The sequence below is a fragment of the Rana temporaria genome, chromosome 5, assembly GCF_905171775.1.
Source record: "Rana temporaria chromosome 5, aRanTem1.1, whole genome shotgun sequence".
Classification (NCBI taxonomy): Eukaryota; Metazoa; Chordata; class Amphibia; order Anura; family Ranidae; genus Rana; species Rana temporaria.
The window spans coordinates 98276153-98290984 of NC_053493.1; the positions used below are offsets into that span (position 1 = coordinate 98276153).

General features: G+C 42.4%; 1 protein-coding gene across 3 annotated transcripts in view; it reads left to right on the forward strand.

The window, feature by feature from the left end:
* The window catches only part of TAX1BP1 (Tax1 binding protein 1), a 166970-nt gene that overhangs the window by 107540 nt on the left and 44598 nt on the right, over positions 1-14832 (forward strand). The gene's annotated exons all lie outside the window — the stretch shown is intronic.

Consider the following 14832-nt stretch of genomic DNA (forward strand, 5'->3'; position numbering starts at 1 on the left):
CATCGAATGCATAAACTATTAAATAGACATTTATGAGTGCGTAAATTAATATTGTTTTTACGGAAAGCATGCATTCACATTATGACGGCTGTAAAGTTAGGATCAAAATATTGCTGTGCCCTACTGTTCATAACAGTAGCTGGGTAGTAAACTTAATGGCATAACAATGCTACTGTTAATGATTCATGCATACTTTCTACAGGATATGGACCTGCCAGTTATAATCAGCATTGCTGACAAGTCAATATTTCTTTGAGGAAGCAATTTAGCAAAACCTAAGCCGCTGTTTTCATAGAAAAGCATCCTGACTAATCAGTAATTCTATGAATCCATCGCTGCCATTGGCCGGAGCATACACTGGCTCACCTGGGTTTGGCAGCATGCCACACAATTGTAATTTTAACTATATTTTACGACAGGTTAGCGTGCCATAAACAAGCTATTCTGTCAGTGGTTAACTCTCTTAAACTTAATTGATGGCAAGGCTGACGTCAGAAGTGATAAGACTCACATAATGGCTTTTCCTTTCCTATTGCACTGTATATAGCTAAGAGCACACAAAGGTAAATTTGCACTGGCAGGATGAGAAGCTCAAATTGCCTCGGCCTTTATTGGAGTAAAAGGTGTTTCACAGCTATAAATGGGTGAATCCTGTTAACAATTAAAAGGCTTCAGCAGTAGAGATAGATGGCAGCCTTGTGTTTCCAATACAGCCGCCTAATCTAGACCAGAGGTTTCCTAAACAACGAGCCCGTGTTCATGTGGATCTGTTCTCCAATAACATCCTACGGATGGCCTAGCATACTCTTTGCCTGAGGATCACTTTGTGCAAAGCAATGCTTGTTTTCTCCTAAATGCTTTTAGATATTCAACATTTTTAATTTTTATCATGGTCTGCTTTTTTGGGGGGGTTCCTGTGCTCTCCAGTCTTTACTGAATGAATTGTGTGTATGAAATCCTCATAGTGTGTGTTAGATCCTTGGATTTGCAGTAAGCCGTGCTTGGAAGTGGAGATCATATTTTATTGGTAGGGGGAAGGGTGAACATTTGTTTTGTAATGTCATGTTGCCCTCTAGTGGCTTAATATTTTGAAGATCAAAATATCAGCTAGCAGCTTACATAATGGCTTTAATATGCAACATAGCTTGACAGCCAATCAAATATATCTGTGATAAAAAATGAAAAAAAGTTTATTTCTTTAAATTATATATTTTTGACAGTATAGTGTATAATATGTGTAGGTGGGAGTATAAAGGACAAATAGTGCTACAGTTGACCTAATGTTTCAAAATATAAATGTCAAAATATCAAAAAATAATGTGTGTTTGTGTAATATATATAATTTATTTTAGGGCTGTTACTGATTAAAATTTTCATGTTCGATTTAATCTTTTGGTTTTTTTCTAATTGATTAATCGACTAATTTCGATTAATTATAACTTAACTTAATTAAACTTCCCCCCCATACTGTAATATCCACATCCCCCCCCCCATATTGTATTATCCACATCTCCCCCCCCATATTGTATTATCCACATCTCCCCCCCCCCGCCCCCCACTGTAATATCCACATCTCCCCCTTCACCCTACTGTAATATCACCATCTCCCCCCCCCCCCTACTGTAATGTCCACATCTCGCCCCATACTGTAATGTCCACATCCCCCCCCCCTATTGTAATGTCCACATCACCCTTCCCCCCCACTGTAATGTCCACATCTCGCCCCCCACTGTAATATCCACATCTCCCCCTTCACCCTACTGTAATATCACCATCTCCCCCCCCTACTGTAATGTCCACATCTCGCCCCATACTGTAATGTCCACATCCCCCCCCTATTGTAATGTCCACATCACCCCCCCCCCCCCCACTGTAATGTCCACATCTCGCCCCATACTGTAATGTCCACAAACCCCCCCCCCCCCCACTGTAATGTCAACATCTCGCCCCCCCCCCCCCCCCCACTGTAATGTCCACATCTCCCCGCCCCATACTGTAATGTCCACATCTCCCCCGTAATGTCCACATCTCCCCCCCCCCTCATACTGTAATATCTAAATCTTCGCCGTAATGTTCACATTTTCCCCCATGCTGTAATATCCACATCTCCCTGTTCTTACCAGAATGGAAAGCACAGCAGGCAGCAGACCCGTCCGCAGACGACACAAGCAGGCGGGTGATGATGATGACGTCGCCGCGCCGCTACTAGGCCGCCACCAGGTGTACCAAGATGGCCGCGGCTCCGGAGCTAGGCCGAAGCCGGGGCCTTTTTTATGGGCGAGACCATGGAGCTCAATCCGCGGGTCATCCCGATCAAAATTATTTTGATCGATCAAAGAAATTAACGATTAATCAAGGAATTAATCGTTCATTTCCGCAGCCCTGATATAGATATATATATATATATATAATATTTTTAACGTTTTATAGCTGCAGGAATAATCATTCAAGGAGCATCACACAGGGCTGTTGCAAAGATTTTGTATTTTTTGCCCATAGATATATGGTATGACTCCTTCCTGCCCTCCACAAATTTCCATTTCATCCCTTACAGTCCTGTACATGAAATTAGTTTACTGGCCATTCACACATTTTCTTTTCTTTTGTTCGGCCTATACGGTGATCCACACAGCGTAGATGAACAAATGTCCTACTGTGGCTATTGTATGTTGAGAGCTGGACTCTTCAGCTGTTAAAATCCCAGAATGGTGCTTGCATCAGTTTGGATGCAGGTGCTGTTCAGCCAACAATTTTTTACCGATTTTTTTTTTTTTTTTTTAACACCCATTTTCTTGTCAAGATTGTTGGATGGGAAGTGGCCAACAGAGCCACCTACTTAGTGAATTTTGGCTGGTTCATCAGGAACCATGGAAATTTCTTTCTGTGTATATCCATCTTTAGGGAATGAAATAAGTCATTATGGGTTTTTATACTGTCAAAAGATAAGCCAGTTTATTTATTATTCTCCTAAGGTAGGGGTCTCCAAACTTTTCAAACAAAGGGCTAGTTTATTGTTCTTCAGCCTTTAGGAGGGCCGGATTGTGGCCAGCAGGGGCAGAAAAAGCCCCGGGCCCAGCATTGGTGAGAATAAATATGGCCTCATAGTTTGCGATCAGTAGGATAGGAGTAGTGCCCCTATTAGTAGGAGTAATTGTATCTCATCATTGGTATCAGTGAAAGAAAAAGTGCCCCCTTGTCTGAGTCAGTGGGAAGAATAGTGCCTCATATCAGAGGGAGGAATAAAGCCTGAGGGCTGGATAAAGGCTAGCAAAGGGCCGCATCTGGCCCTCGGGCCACAGTTTGGAGACCCCTGTCCTAAGGCATATGTCATTCTGTATTCGTGGATATTTTTTAATAGCAAATATGTTAGTCCTAGTTTGTATTTGCCAATTTATGTCACCTTAATGCTAATCGATCACATTCGGTTCACCTATGCATTATCATCTTTATTGTCCATACAGCCTGTGTGATGATTAAAACCTGCAACAGTAGTCCTAAGGGGCATTCCTCATGTGATGAGGATTTTAAACTAGTACGTTGGTCTAGGTGGACTATAAAATACATTCTAAAATGCCAAAGATGCTCAATGATGACTAAGCTTTTTTTTTTTATTTTTTTTTTTTTTTTTTTTTAATCTGTTTACAACATAAAATATTTTTCTTTTCCAGAGGGCTTAATTACAAAGCAAGAAATGTAAAAAAAAAAAATCTATAGAATGTTTATTGATTTGTTTTCTAAGAATCTGAATGTTAGAGGCATTGTAATCTTATTAGCTTTTTTTTTTTTTTTTTTTACTGACCAATGCTGGAGTTCCAATTAATTGAAGATTTCAAACAAATCTTTTAGGCTCAATTCACACTGCAGCGATGCGGAAACCCTGCGAATCCACTGCGGGTTCCCGCATCGCATGTCTCCCATCACCCTACCCTATGCAAACTGCTGGGAGTGTCAATCAAAAGTTAATGACATTCCCAAATCAACTCGCATATCGCAGTGCCAACTACAAATTCGGTGAACACCCATGCAATCCGATTCTGTGGCGGACTAAAAAAAAAGGGTCCTGTGCGAGTTTGGTCTGAATGCGATGCGTTTTTAGCCATGCTATCTGTATGACTGAAATCACATTACACAGAGATCACATGCAGTGCGGTGCGAATCACATGCTATGTCAGACATCGCACCAGTGGCAATCGGCGTACATAGATGTGATTGTCGCAAAAGATTTCTTTCATAGTTGTCAGCTTTTAGATATTTGAATATTAGTATTAGCCTGCATTACAAGGATATGTTTTATCTTTCTTTAAATATTGTTTTTATATTTAAGTGGTAAAATTTGAGTTTGTATTGTGTTACGAGTCATGGAGCATTTTTTTGTGAATGGCTGACCCATGTTTTCCAGTAAGCGTTCAAACTAGTCACACTACCTAGGATCTGTGCTTTTGTAAACTGCACAGCACAAGCTAGCTAATATTGACATGATATCTTGCACCTTGCTTTCATTAGAATTCCTAAACCTGGATTTAAATTACGGTACATGAATTAATATGACTTCTATTGACATATGCCAAGATCTCATAGGTGGACAAAGAGGTGGTTTATCCAAAGATTTGCAACACATGTGTGTTTGCATGTTGCGACCCCTGTGCGTGCAATCCTGGAAAGCCTATCGTGACCGTTTTTTTCAAAGGCCTTGCGACAAGTTTTTAAAAGAGGGATGCTTCTGAGAAATGCTTGTGCTAATGTGATGTTCTAACATGCATTGACACGAGTCAGTGCACGTTGTCTAGCATGTTAACCAGCAGGGAACCTCATTTAAATAAATGCGAAACACGGATCTTTGCAGCCAAAATGAAGCATGTATGACTTTGCACAAAAAAAACAAACAAAAAAACAATGTAAAGGCATTGATGGCAGCAGGTCAATAGATTTTCTCCTGCCTACTTATTTTCCATGCTGGAAAACACAGCATTTGATGGTGAACCCCGAAATGTTTAACTGCTGCTGTTTTACCTTTTCTGTGTGGAAAAATTAAAAAATATTTTGGAATTACGGTTATCTGGAAGGTTTGAACATCGAATAAGGTTTATTTTAAATATCGTATATACAGCTTTTCTTGGTATCATTGTTCACGTTAAGGCTGCTCTACCGCTGTTTAAGCTTTTGGCTGATAGCGGGAAGCTTTTAACCCTAAAGAAGGGGTTAAAAACACCCGTTTTGTGTCGCTTCAGAAGCTCTTTTCAGGCGCTTTGGAAGTGCTTCCCCCATTCATTTCAATGGGCAGGACAGCGCTCCTATACTGCCCCAAAGATGCTGCTTGCAGAAATTTTCCTAACGTCCCGCAAGCACACCGACCCAGTGTGAAAAGTCGCACTGAAATTAATGGGAGGCGGTTTTCAGACTCTTTACAGGCACCATTTTTAGCGCTAAAAAGCCTGAAAACCACCACAGTGTGAAATGGTTATATAGGCTCACTAAAGGCAAATTATTTTTTTTTTTTTTTGGGCTAGAGTGAAGAGGAATTTTTACCACCTGTCCATTTTTTTATTGCAGTCTGTGCCCCTGATTCATCCTCTGAAAGTTAGGCCCCTTTCACACTGGGGCAGTATGTGCAGCGGCGCTATACCGTCTGAATTGCGGCGGTATTCGGCCACTAGCAGTGCGGTATTAACCCCTGCTAGCGTCCGAAAAGGGTTAATACCGCCGGCAATGCACCTCTGCAGAGGCGCATTGCCGGCGGTATTCCTGCGGTGTCCCATTGTTTTCAATGGGAAGGAGCGGTATACACACCGCTTCTCTCACCGCTCCAAAGATGCTGCTTGCTTGAGATTTTTTTTCTCTCCCGCCAGCGCATCGCCTCAGTGTGAAAGCCCTCAGGCTTTTACATTGAGAATGCTGGGGCAGGAGTATTTCAGGCGTTATTTATATGCTATTTTTAGCGCTAAAATACGCCTCATTGTGAAAGGGGCCTAAAAGAAAATCCCAAATTTTGGACTGACATCAGAACAAGAGTAGAGGGGAAATCATCCAATAGGGACATTGGTTCTGGTGACCCTGGTGATACGCTGAGATTCCTTGACTTTGGAGAGATTTCCTCTAACTTTCCGTTTTGCTTATGGGAAAGGAATTAAAGGGAAATCTCCCCAACGGGACACAGATGGCAAAAATAAAACCTGATGGCCTTCCTTACTCTATCCAAAATGAAAAAAAAAATGCCTTTAGTGACACTAACTCTGCTAAACTTTTTAGAAAGTAAGTAAACTTCCTCTGCTGACATTTACCTAAAGGTAAGACTATAATTAGGGTTGCCTATAGGTAGTGTATATATTTCCTAAACATGTCCAGTTTGGGAGATATTAACATTACATGCAGCCAGTGACATCACTTGCTCATGTGCTCTAAAGGAACGGCACGGGTGCCATTCCTTCCAAGCCCTCTGCCGTGAACAGGGGCTCCTGCACGTGGGAGTGACACGGGTGATGTGCTCAAGGCACCGGCCACTCACAGCACCGGAGCCCGCGAACCCGGAAGTAACTAACAAGGGCTTTGTTTATAAGGTAAGTAATTCATAATGGGCTAGTATACAATGCATACTAGCTTATTATGCCTTTTGTCTTGCAGGTTTTTTTTTTTTTTTTTTCCGTTTACAACCTCTTTAATTAGGAGAGACCAATGTGGGAAAAAATGATGTGTCCTGCATGTCTATATATGTATATTATAGATTCAAATCCATTATGGGAAAACACTTAAAGCGGGGGTTCACCCTTAGAGGGCACTTTTCCCCCTTAGATTCCTGCTCGTTTTTACTAGGGGAATCGGCTATTTATTTTAAAATATGTGCAGTACTTACCCGTTTACGAGATGCATCCTCTCCGTCGCTTCCGGGTATGGGCTTCGGGAATGGGCGTTCCTTCTTGATTGACAGGCTTCCGAGAGGCTTCCAACGGTCGCATCCATCGCGTCACGATTTTCCGAAAGAAGCCGAACGTCGGTGCGCAGGCGCAGTATAGAGCCGCACCGACGTTCGGCTTCTTTCGGCTACGAGTGACGCGATGGATGCGACCGTTGGAAGCCTCTCGGAAGGCTGTCAATCAAGAAGGAACGCCCGCTCCCGAAGACCCATACCCGGAAGCGACGGAAGAAGATGCAGCTCGAAAACGGGTAAGTACGGATCATATTTTAATACAAATAGCCGATTCCCCTAGACCGAACGAGCAGGAAGCTAAGGGGAGAAAATTTTTTTTTTTACAAATGGGTGAACTCCCGCTTTAAGTCGCAGTCTTTCTGGGCAGTGGATCTCATACCTATATGATTTTATTTTACTTGGTAGAATTAATACTCTCTCTGGGATGTTTTGAGCAGGAGTGAATATTATAGGCTATGACTCAATATTTTCTCCCAGCTGTTTTGTATAGTAACCATGGGCGATACGTTGTGTATAAAATACACTGTCAGTGAAATCTGGACTTCAGAAACCATTTGCTCAAACATGCTCCTCAAACATGTCTTTTTGCATCCAAAACTACCTTTAAAAATTCCTAGTAGGAATTTTCCTTTGCAGTGTAAGTCCAATTAGATTAAAATAGTGTCTTTGTTTTGCACAATAGAGAAGAGGATTTATTCTCGTAATGGTGCCCCATACTGTACATGTTTTAATTTTTTGGGCAAGTAAGCTTCCAATTACCTGTTTCCGATTAAAAGACATGGTGAGTGTGGAGAAGGGACAGTCTCTGTGATCTCATTTATATTTATTTTCTCCACTAGTAATGAGAGATTAGCCACAGCTTAAAGCAGTATTAAACCCAAAAGCAATTGAAACTTGCTAATTCTCAGATGGCTGCATTCATTTTCTTTTTAGGCTTCCTTTGTTCTATTTTCATCTGTTGATCCAGCCAGCAAGTCTGCTGTTTTTAAAAGCACAACTCCCCAGCAGAATGTATTCAATACAGAGATGAGACAAACCACTTAACACTGGCTGGAGTGACTAAAATGATCAGCTTTTTATTTATTCATGCAAAACCTTTATCCCAAAAGGTTTAAAAAGTGTTTGCTGTAACTGATTGTTAAGTGCAAGCTGCAGTTTGGCTTCAATTTGTTAGTGTATCTAAATCTGCTAATACATTTAACACCAACCTCAATCCTCCCCCCAACAAGACTGACATTAGTGCTGTCTGCTGTGCCTCTTGTGCTCATTCATTCAGAGCTGTTTGCTGTGGCATGAGGGAAGGGCCAGGAGCGCCTGGGAGGGACCCGAGGAGAGGAGGATCTGGGGGTTACTCTGTACAAAACCCTGCACAGGGCAGGCAAGTATAATTTTTTTTTTTTTAAAACCCCCCCCCCCCCCCCCCAAAAAAAAGACTTACTGTATTTTTCGGAAAATAAGGCGCACCGGGTTATAAGGCGCACTATCATTGAGCGCCTGTTAACAGATTTTTATTCCATACATAAGGTGCACCGTGTTATAAGGCGCACGCGGGTATAGAAAATTAATGAATAAATGCACACACTTCTGTCACAGGCAAGCGCCAGCTCCGAAATGCCGTTGTATTCCAGTGACGTCACCGTGGCTCACGCTGCGCCCCATGCCTCGCTTTCAACGGTGTCACTGTACCAGCTAGTTCCACTGCTATACGGACGGTTCGACATAGAGGGGCATAGGAGCATTTTACAGCTTACATTTGGTGTGGAAGGACGTTGCAGTAGAGACTATTTCCATGATCTACATGCCGGATCTCTACTATTTACATGTAAGTGGATGCTGTAAACCTATCATGTATGTCTGTAATGCTCAATACAACCATACATTAGGCGTACCGCATTATAAGGCGCACTGACGATTTTTGAGAAAATTAAAGGATTTTAAGTGCGCCTTATAGTCTGAAAAATACGGTAAGTCTCACTTTAACCACTTAAGACCCGGACCAAAATGCAGGTAAAGGACCTGGCCAGTTTTTGCGATTCGGCATTGCGTCGCTTTAACTGACAATTGCACGGTCGTGCGACGTGGCTCCCAAACAAATATGGCGTCGTTTCCCCCACCCCCCCACAAATAGAGCTTTCTTTTGGTGGTATTTGATCACCTCTGCGTTTTTTTTTTTTTTTTTTTCCGCTATAATAAATATCCCCCAAAAATATATAAAAAAACGTTTCTTCCTATTTTTGGTAAAAAAAAAAAATCGCAATAGGTGTTTACCGATAGGTTTTCACAAAATGTATAGCGTTTACAAAATAGGGGATAGTTTTATTGCATTTTTATAAAAAAAAAAAATTTTTTACTACTAATGGTGGCGATCAGCGATTTTTTTCCGTGACTGCGACATCGTGGCGGACACATCGGAAAATGTTGACACTTTTTTGGGACCATTGTCATTTTCACAGCAAAAAAATGCTATAAAAATGCATTGTTTACTGTGAAAATTACAATTGCAGTTTGGGAGTTAACCACTAGGTGGGCTGAAGGGGTTAAGTGTGACCTCATATGTGTTTCTAACTGTAGGGGGGCGGGGCTGGACGTGTGATGTCATTGATAGTCTTTCCCTATATCAGGGAACAGACGATCAATTACGCCGCCAAAGTGAAGAACGGAAGCTGTGTTTACACACAGCTCTCCCGTTCTTCAGCTCCGGGGAACGATTGCGGGACTCCGGCGGCGATCTGGTCCGCGGGTCCTGCGGTCATGGAGCTTTGGACCGGGTCGCGGGGGTGCGCCCACGACCCGCGGCTGGGCACTTAGAGGACGTACAGGTACGTACATGTGCCCAGCCATGCCATTCTGCCGACGTATATGTGCAGGAGGCGGTTCTTAAGTGGTTAAAGCGGTTTTAAACCCCTGATTAAAAAAAAAAGAACCTGCAAGGCAATGACATAATGTGCTAGTATGTATCGCATACTAGCACATTATAAAATATTCACCTTGGAACTAAGCCCCCCAGCACTGTAAAGTCACTGCTGAGAGGCCTGACACGTTCCCCCTGTCTTCCAGGTTCGCAAGCTCAGACTATGTGATTGGTGGGAGCTGCAATGATGTCACTCCCGCACATGCGCTCAGGAGCTGCCAATTCTGGCAAGGGCTCTGAAGGTCCGGCACTGTAAGCATGCGCTAATGGTGTCATCGGATGCATGCACTCTGAATATCTCCTAAACTGTGCAAGTACAAGTGATGGTACAGAGTTTACTACCACTGTAAGGCTACAAAAAAATGCTTTGATGGAGTTAAAGGGCTTGTAAAGGAAATTTTATTTTTATTTTTTCCTAAAAAGCTTCCTTTACCTTACTGCAGTCCTCCTTCACTTACCTCATCCTTCGACTTTGCTTTTAAATGTCCTTTCTTCTGAGAAATGCTTTCTTCTGTCTGTAACTCCACACAGTAATGCAAGGCTTTCTTCCTGGTGTGGAGAAAGCCTCTTGAGGGAGGAGGGGGTGGGCAGGCAAGTCAGGACACTCTCTACTTTGCAGATAGAGAAAGGAGCTGTGTGTTAGTGGGCGTTCTGACACTCCTGCTCGCCCCCTCAAGAGGCTTTCTCCACACCAGGGAGAAAGCCTCACATTACTGTGTGTAGTTACAGACAGAAGAACAGGAAGTGAGGATTTCTCAGAAGAAATAAGGAAATTTAAAAGCAAAATGGAAGGATGAGGTAAGTGTCGGAGGACTGCACTAAGGTAAAGGAAGCTATTTAGGGGGGAAAAAAATTCCTTTACAATCCGTTTAAGAATTGGATCAGTAGGGAGGTGTCGGCTCATTCCCTGTTACCAACCAACAGGGTATCCTTTGTGGAACTAGAATGCCAAGCATATTGGGTCAGAGAGTTCCACAACAGATATGGGCATTGCAAGTGTTTTTCTTTTTTTTTTTAAATACTTTTTATTGAATTTGCATGAAAATAAAACAAAAAACAAAGTTACATATTACAGCCTCTGGGCATACCCCGGCTGAGGTAACAACCATTAAGACAATCTTATACATTTATCACATCTATATAACTACTACAACTTAAACTACTTGTGTCATTAAGATTGGGAGAATAGGGAGAGGATAGTGTGTCATGTATTTCAGGTGACCACATCGGGAAGAGCTGCTGAGGTTGAGGATAGCGCATTTAGGAGAACCGTCAGATAATGGCAAAACTAGGGCCTCACTCCTACAAAACTGCTGTTTTTTTCTTATTTATTTATTTTTATTTTTATTTTTTTATTCTGGTTTTAGTTTTAAATCAAATGAAAGTACAAGTTTGGAATGAAGACTTGTTGTGTCTACTTCCAGTCCCTAGGTACCTGTAAAAGTTATTTTCTTAATTACTGTAGCTCAGAGCATGATTTTCACAATTAATGAGTAAACACGGCTTCTCATTATATTTTATTGTACCTGAATGGTTCACAGAAAATTTGGATGCTGTCCAGTGCCATTTTGTAACCCTTAAAACTACAGGTTACTCTTACCCATTCACTGCCAAGTGTTCAACCTTCAATCGGTGGGTCTCAAACCTGTGGTGATCGGCTCTCGAAAGCTGTGTACGAACGATCAGATTATTATATTAGAATATTGTACGATCACGTTGAAAGCAATATTTTTCATCTGATTTTTCTCATTGTGTGTATGAGGTTTTAAGCAGCAGTCTGGCCACTCTTTAGAACAAGCTACTGCAATGTTCAAACCACACATGTGAGGTGTCGCCGCGAACGTTGGAGCGAGAGCAATAATTTTGGCCCTAGACCTCTGTAACTCAAAACATGTAACCAGTAAAAAAATTTAAAGCGTTGCCTATGGGGATTTTTAGGTACCGGAGTTTGGCGTCATTCCACGAGTGTGTGCAATTTTGAAGCGTGACATGTTGGGTATCTATTTACTCGGCGTAACTTCATCTTTCACATTATGCAACAAAATTGGGCTAACTTTACTGTTTGTTTTTTTTTAAAGCATGAACTAGTTTTTTGGTGTATGCAGTCACGTGTCCCAGAAGACTACAGGGGGGAGAAACTTCTGCTTGGATCGCCTAGGCGGTTGATGCAGAAGTGGGAGAGGATACCTGTCAAAATCTGCCCCCACCCCACCCCCGCTCCTCAAAAGTGCAGTTTTTTCAAGAGAAGCTGAGTATGAGTCCCTAAAGCGGAACTTCCCCTTTTGGGAGGAGCTCCGTTTTCGGGTCCCTATCTCCCATGTACACACATACTAGGACCAATTCAGACAGGAGACAATTCATCTACTAGTATGTGTTTGGAGTGTGGGAGGGAAACTGAAGTGTCTGGAGGAAACCCAGACAAGCACATGTGAGAGAGAACATGCAAACTCCATGTGGATATTGTCCCAGTTAGGATTAGAACTGAGAAGACCAGTGCTGCAAGGCAGATGTGCAAACCAATGATCTTCTTTGTTTTCTGAAGGGGATCCATGACAAGAAATGTTTCATTCATAAAGTTTTAAGATCTTGGAAGTAAAAAAATGTGTTGAGGCTCTTTTAGAGTGTCGGTGATGCTTGAGGCTGTGATTGGCACTACTCATTGTTGTCATAGGGTAACCTTTCATATGGGGAATGGAAATGATCCTGCTGGCTTCTGCTAATAAATGAGGGGTTGACATACCTGCCACTATCTGTCTGTTTGTCTAAAAGCTTTCCAGTTATCTTTCCTATTTTTGCTATGTTTTTTTCTTAAAGTGTTCTGCTGGGAAAAAGAAAATGATATGAATGCAAACATCTGCTCCTTTGTCTGACAGCTGTATGTTCACATCATTTTCATTTAAATAAATCCAAGTGGATTTCTGTCTAGCCATGAACTGATCTGTAGATCGCACTTTATGGGTTTTAAAGCCATAATATTAGACAAAAATGAATCGTCTAGTAATATAAGGCATGGTCTGTTAAGCTGGTCATTTGCATCCAGAGTCTGTCATTGTGCTTTAAACATACAAGAGTAATATGTTGGTCTGTCGCTTCAGCAAATCATTGAATTAGGTAAACCTCACTACAGTTACCTCTGTTTTGAGGCTTGTGATAATGCATTTATGTTGCTCTAGAAGCAGTGATGGCGAACCTTGGCACCCCCAGATGTTTTGGAACTACATTTCCCATGATGCTCAACTACACTGCAGAGTGCATGAGCATCATAGAAAATGTACTGTAGTTCTAAAACATCTTGGGTGCCAAAGTTTGCCATCACTGCTCTAAAATTACTGTTTATATTTATTCCCTCAATGTCATTGGTGGTTAGTACATGTCTGAACTTGTTTTGTCAAAGATAGAAATTAATTGGATGCAAAAATCTCTCGCATATCGGAGAGATTAAGGTGAAATCTAGACAAACCATTACATGCTTTGAATGTGTAAGAATTTGTAATTCTGTACAGCCACTTGTGTGATTTATACACCCCTGCCAGGCAACACAGATAGGAGGGTGATGCCACAGTATCTGTTATGCTGCGTACACACGATCAGAAATTCCAACAACAATACCGTGGATTTTTTTCCAACAAAATTTTGGCTTAAACTTGTCTTGTATAAACACGATCACACAAATCTTGTCTGAAATTCCAAACGTCAAGGACGCGATGATGTACAACACTACGACAAGCCAAGAAAAATTCAGTTTGATGATTCCGAGCATGCGTCTTAATTGATTCCAAGCATGTGTAGGATTTTTGTGCGTCGGAATTGCATACAGACGATTAGAATTTCCGACAAGAACTTTTGCTGTCGGAAAAATCGAGAACCAGCTCTCAAATTTTTCTTGTTGGAAATTCCGACAGCAAATGTCCGATGGAGCCTACACACGGTCGGAATATCCGACCAAAAGCTCACATCGAACATTTGTTGTCAGAAATTCCAACCGTGTGTACGCGGCATTAGAGTAAAGAATAAAGTGGTGTCCCTTCCTCCTTATAGCTTTCTGAGTGGATGGTAAAGGGCTGCAGCACGCAGACAACTCGTCAACATATTCCCTGTCAGCACTTGCAGCAAAACATGATTGACAGCTATTGTTGCCCCACTCCTCCCAGTCTCGGTGCTGTCTTGCAGAGGATAACAGAAGGCTGATATTAAAGCGGTAGTTCACCCCCCCCCCCCCCCGACACATTTTACCATCGAGACAGGCATTGTAGCGCGAGCTACAGTATGCCTGTCCCGATTTTTTTAACCCCGGACTCGCCTTGTAATCGGACATCGTATATTTCGGCTCCCGCGGGGAATGGGCGTGCCTATGGAGAGGGAGGATGATTGACGGCCGGCCCTGGCACGTCACTCTCCCCGAAGACAGCCGGAGTAGGTCTCGGCTCTTCACGGCGCCTGCGCACAGGCTATGCGCACGCGTCGTGAAGACCAAGCCTATTTTGGCTATTTCCGGAGAAGCGTGACGCGCCAGAGCCGGGCCGTCAATCATCCTCCGTCTCCATAGGCACGCCCATTCCCCGGTATCTTCGATGTACGACTACAAGGTGAGTACGGGGGTAAAAAATTCGGGACAGGCATACTGTAGCTCGCGCTACAATGCCTGATTTTAAGGTAAAAGAAAACAAAAAAAAAAAATTTTCGTCGATAGGGTGAACCCCCGCTTTAAGATGGAGTTCAGGCATCTTGTTCATATCACAAATTTACTTTGCCAGGAATAATTATCCTGGTTGGTTGTTAGAGATCTATTGATTTCTCCCTAAGTTTGGCCTTGTTGCACTTTTCTCTTCCACCACTAGGTGGCCGTGTACTTGGTACTAGAAAAGGGCAACGCAAGGTCAGTTTATGGGTATATGGGGTATCTCAGCCAATGGACAGGAATTTTCTTGAATTCCTAGGCATGCTGGGAGAGCCTATATATTTGGGTGGAGTTAGGTTATCTGTGTTCTGTGCCACCTGA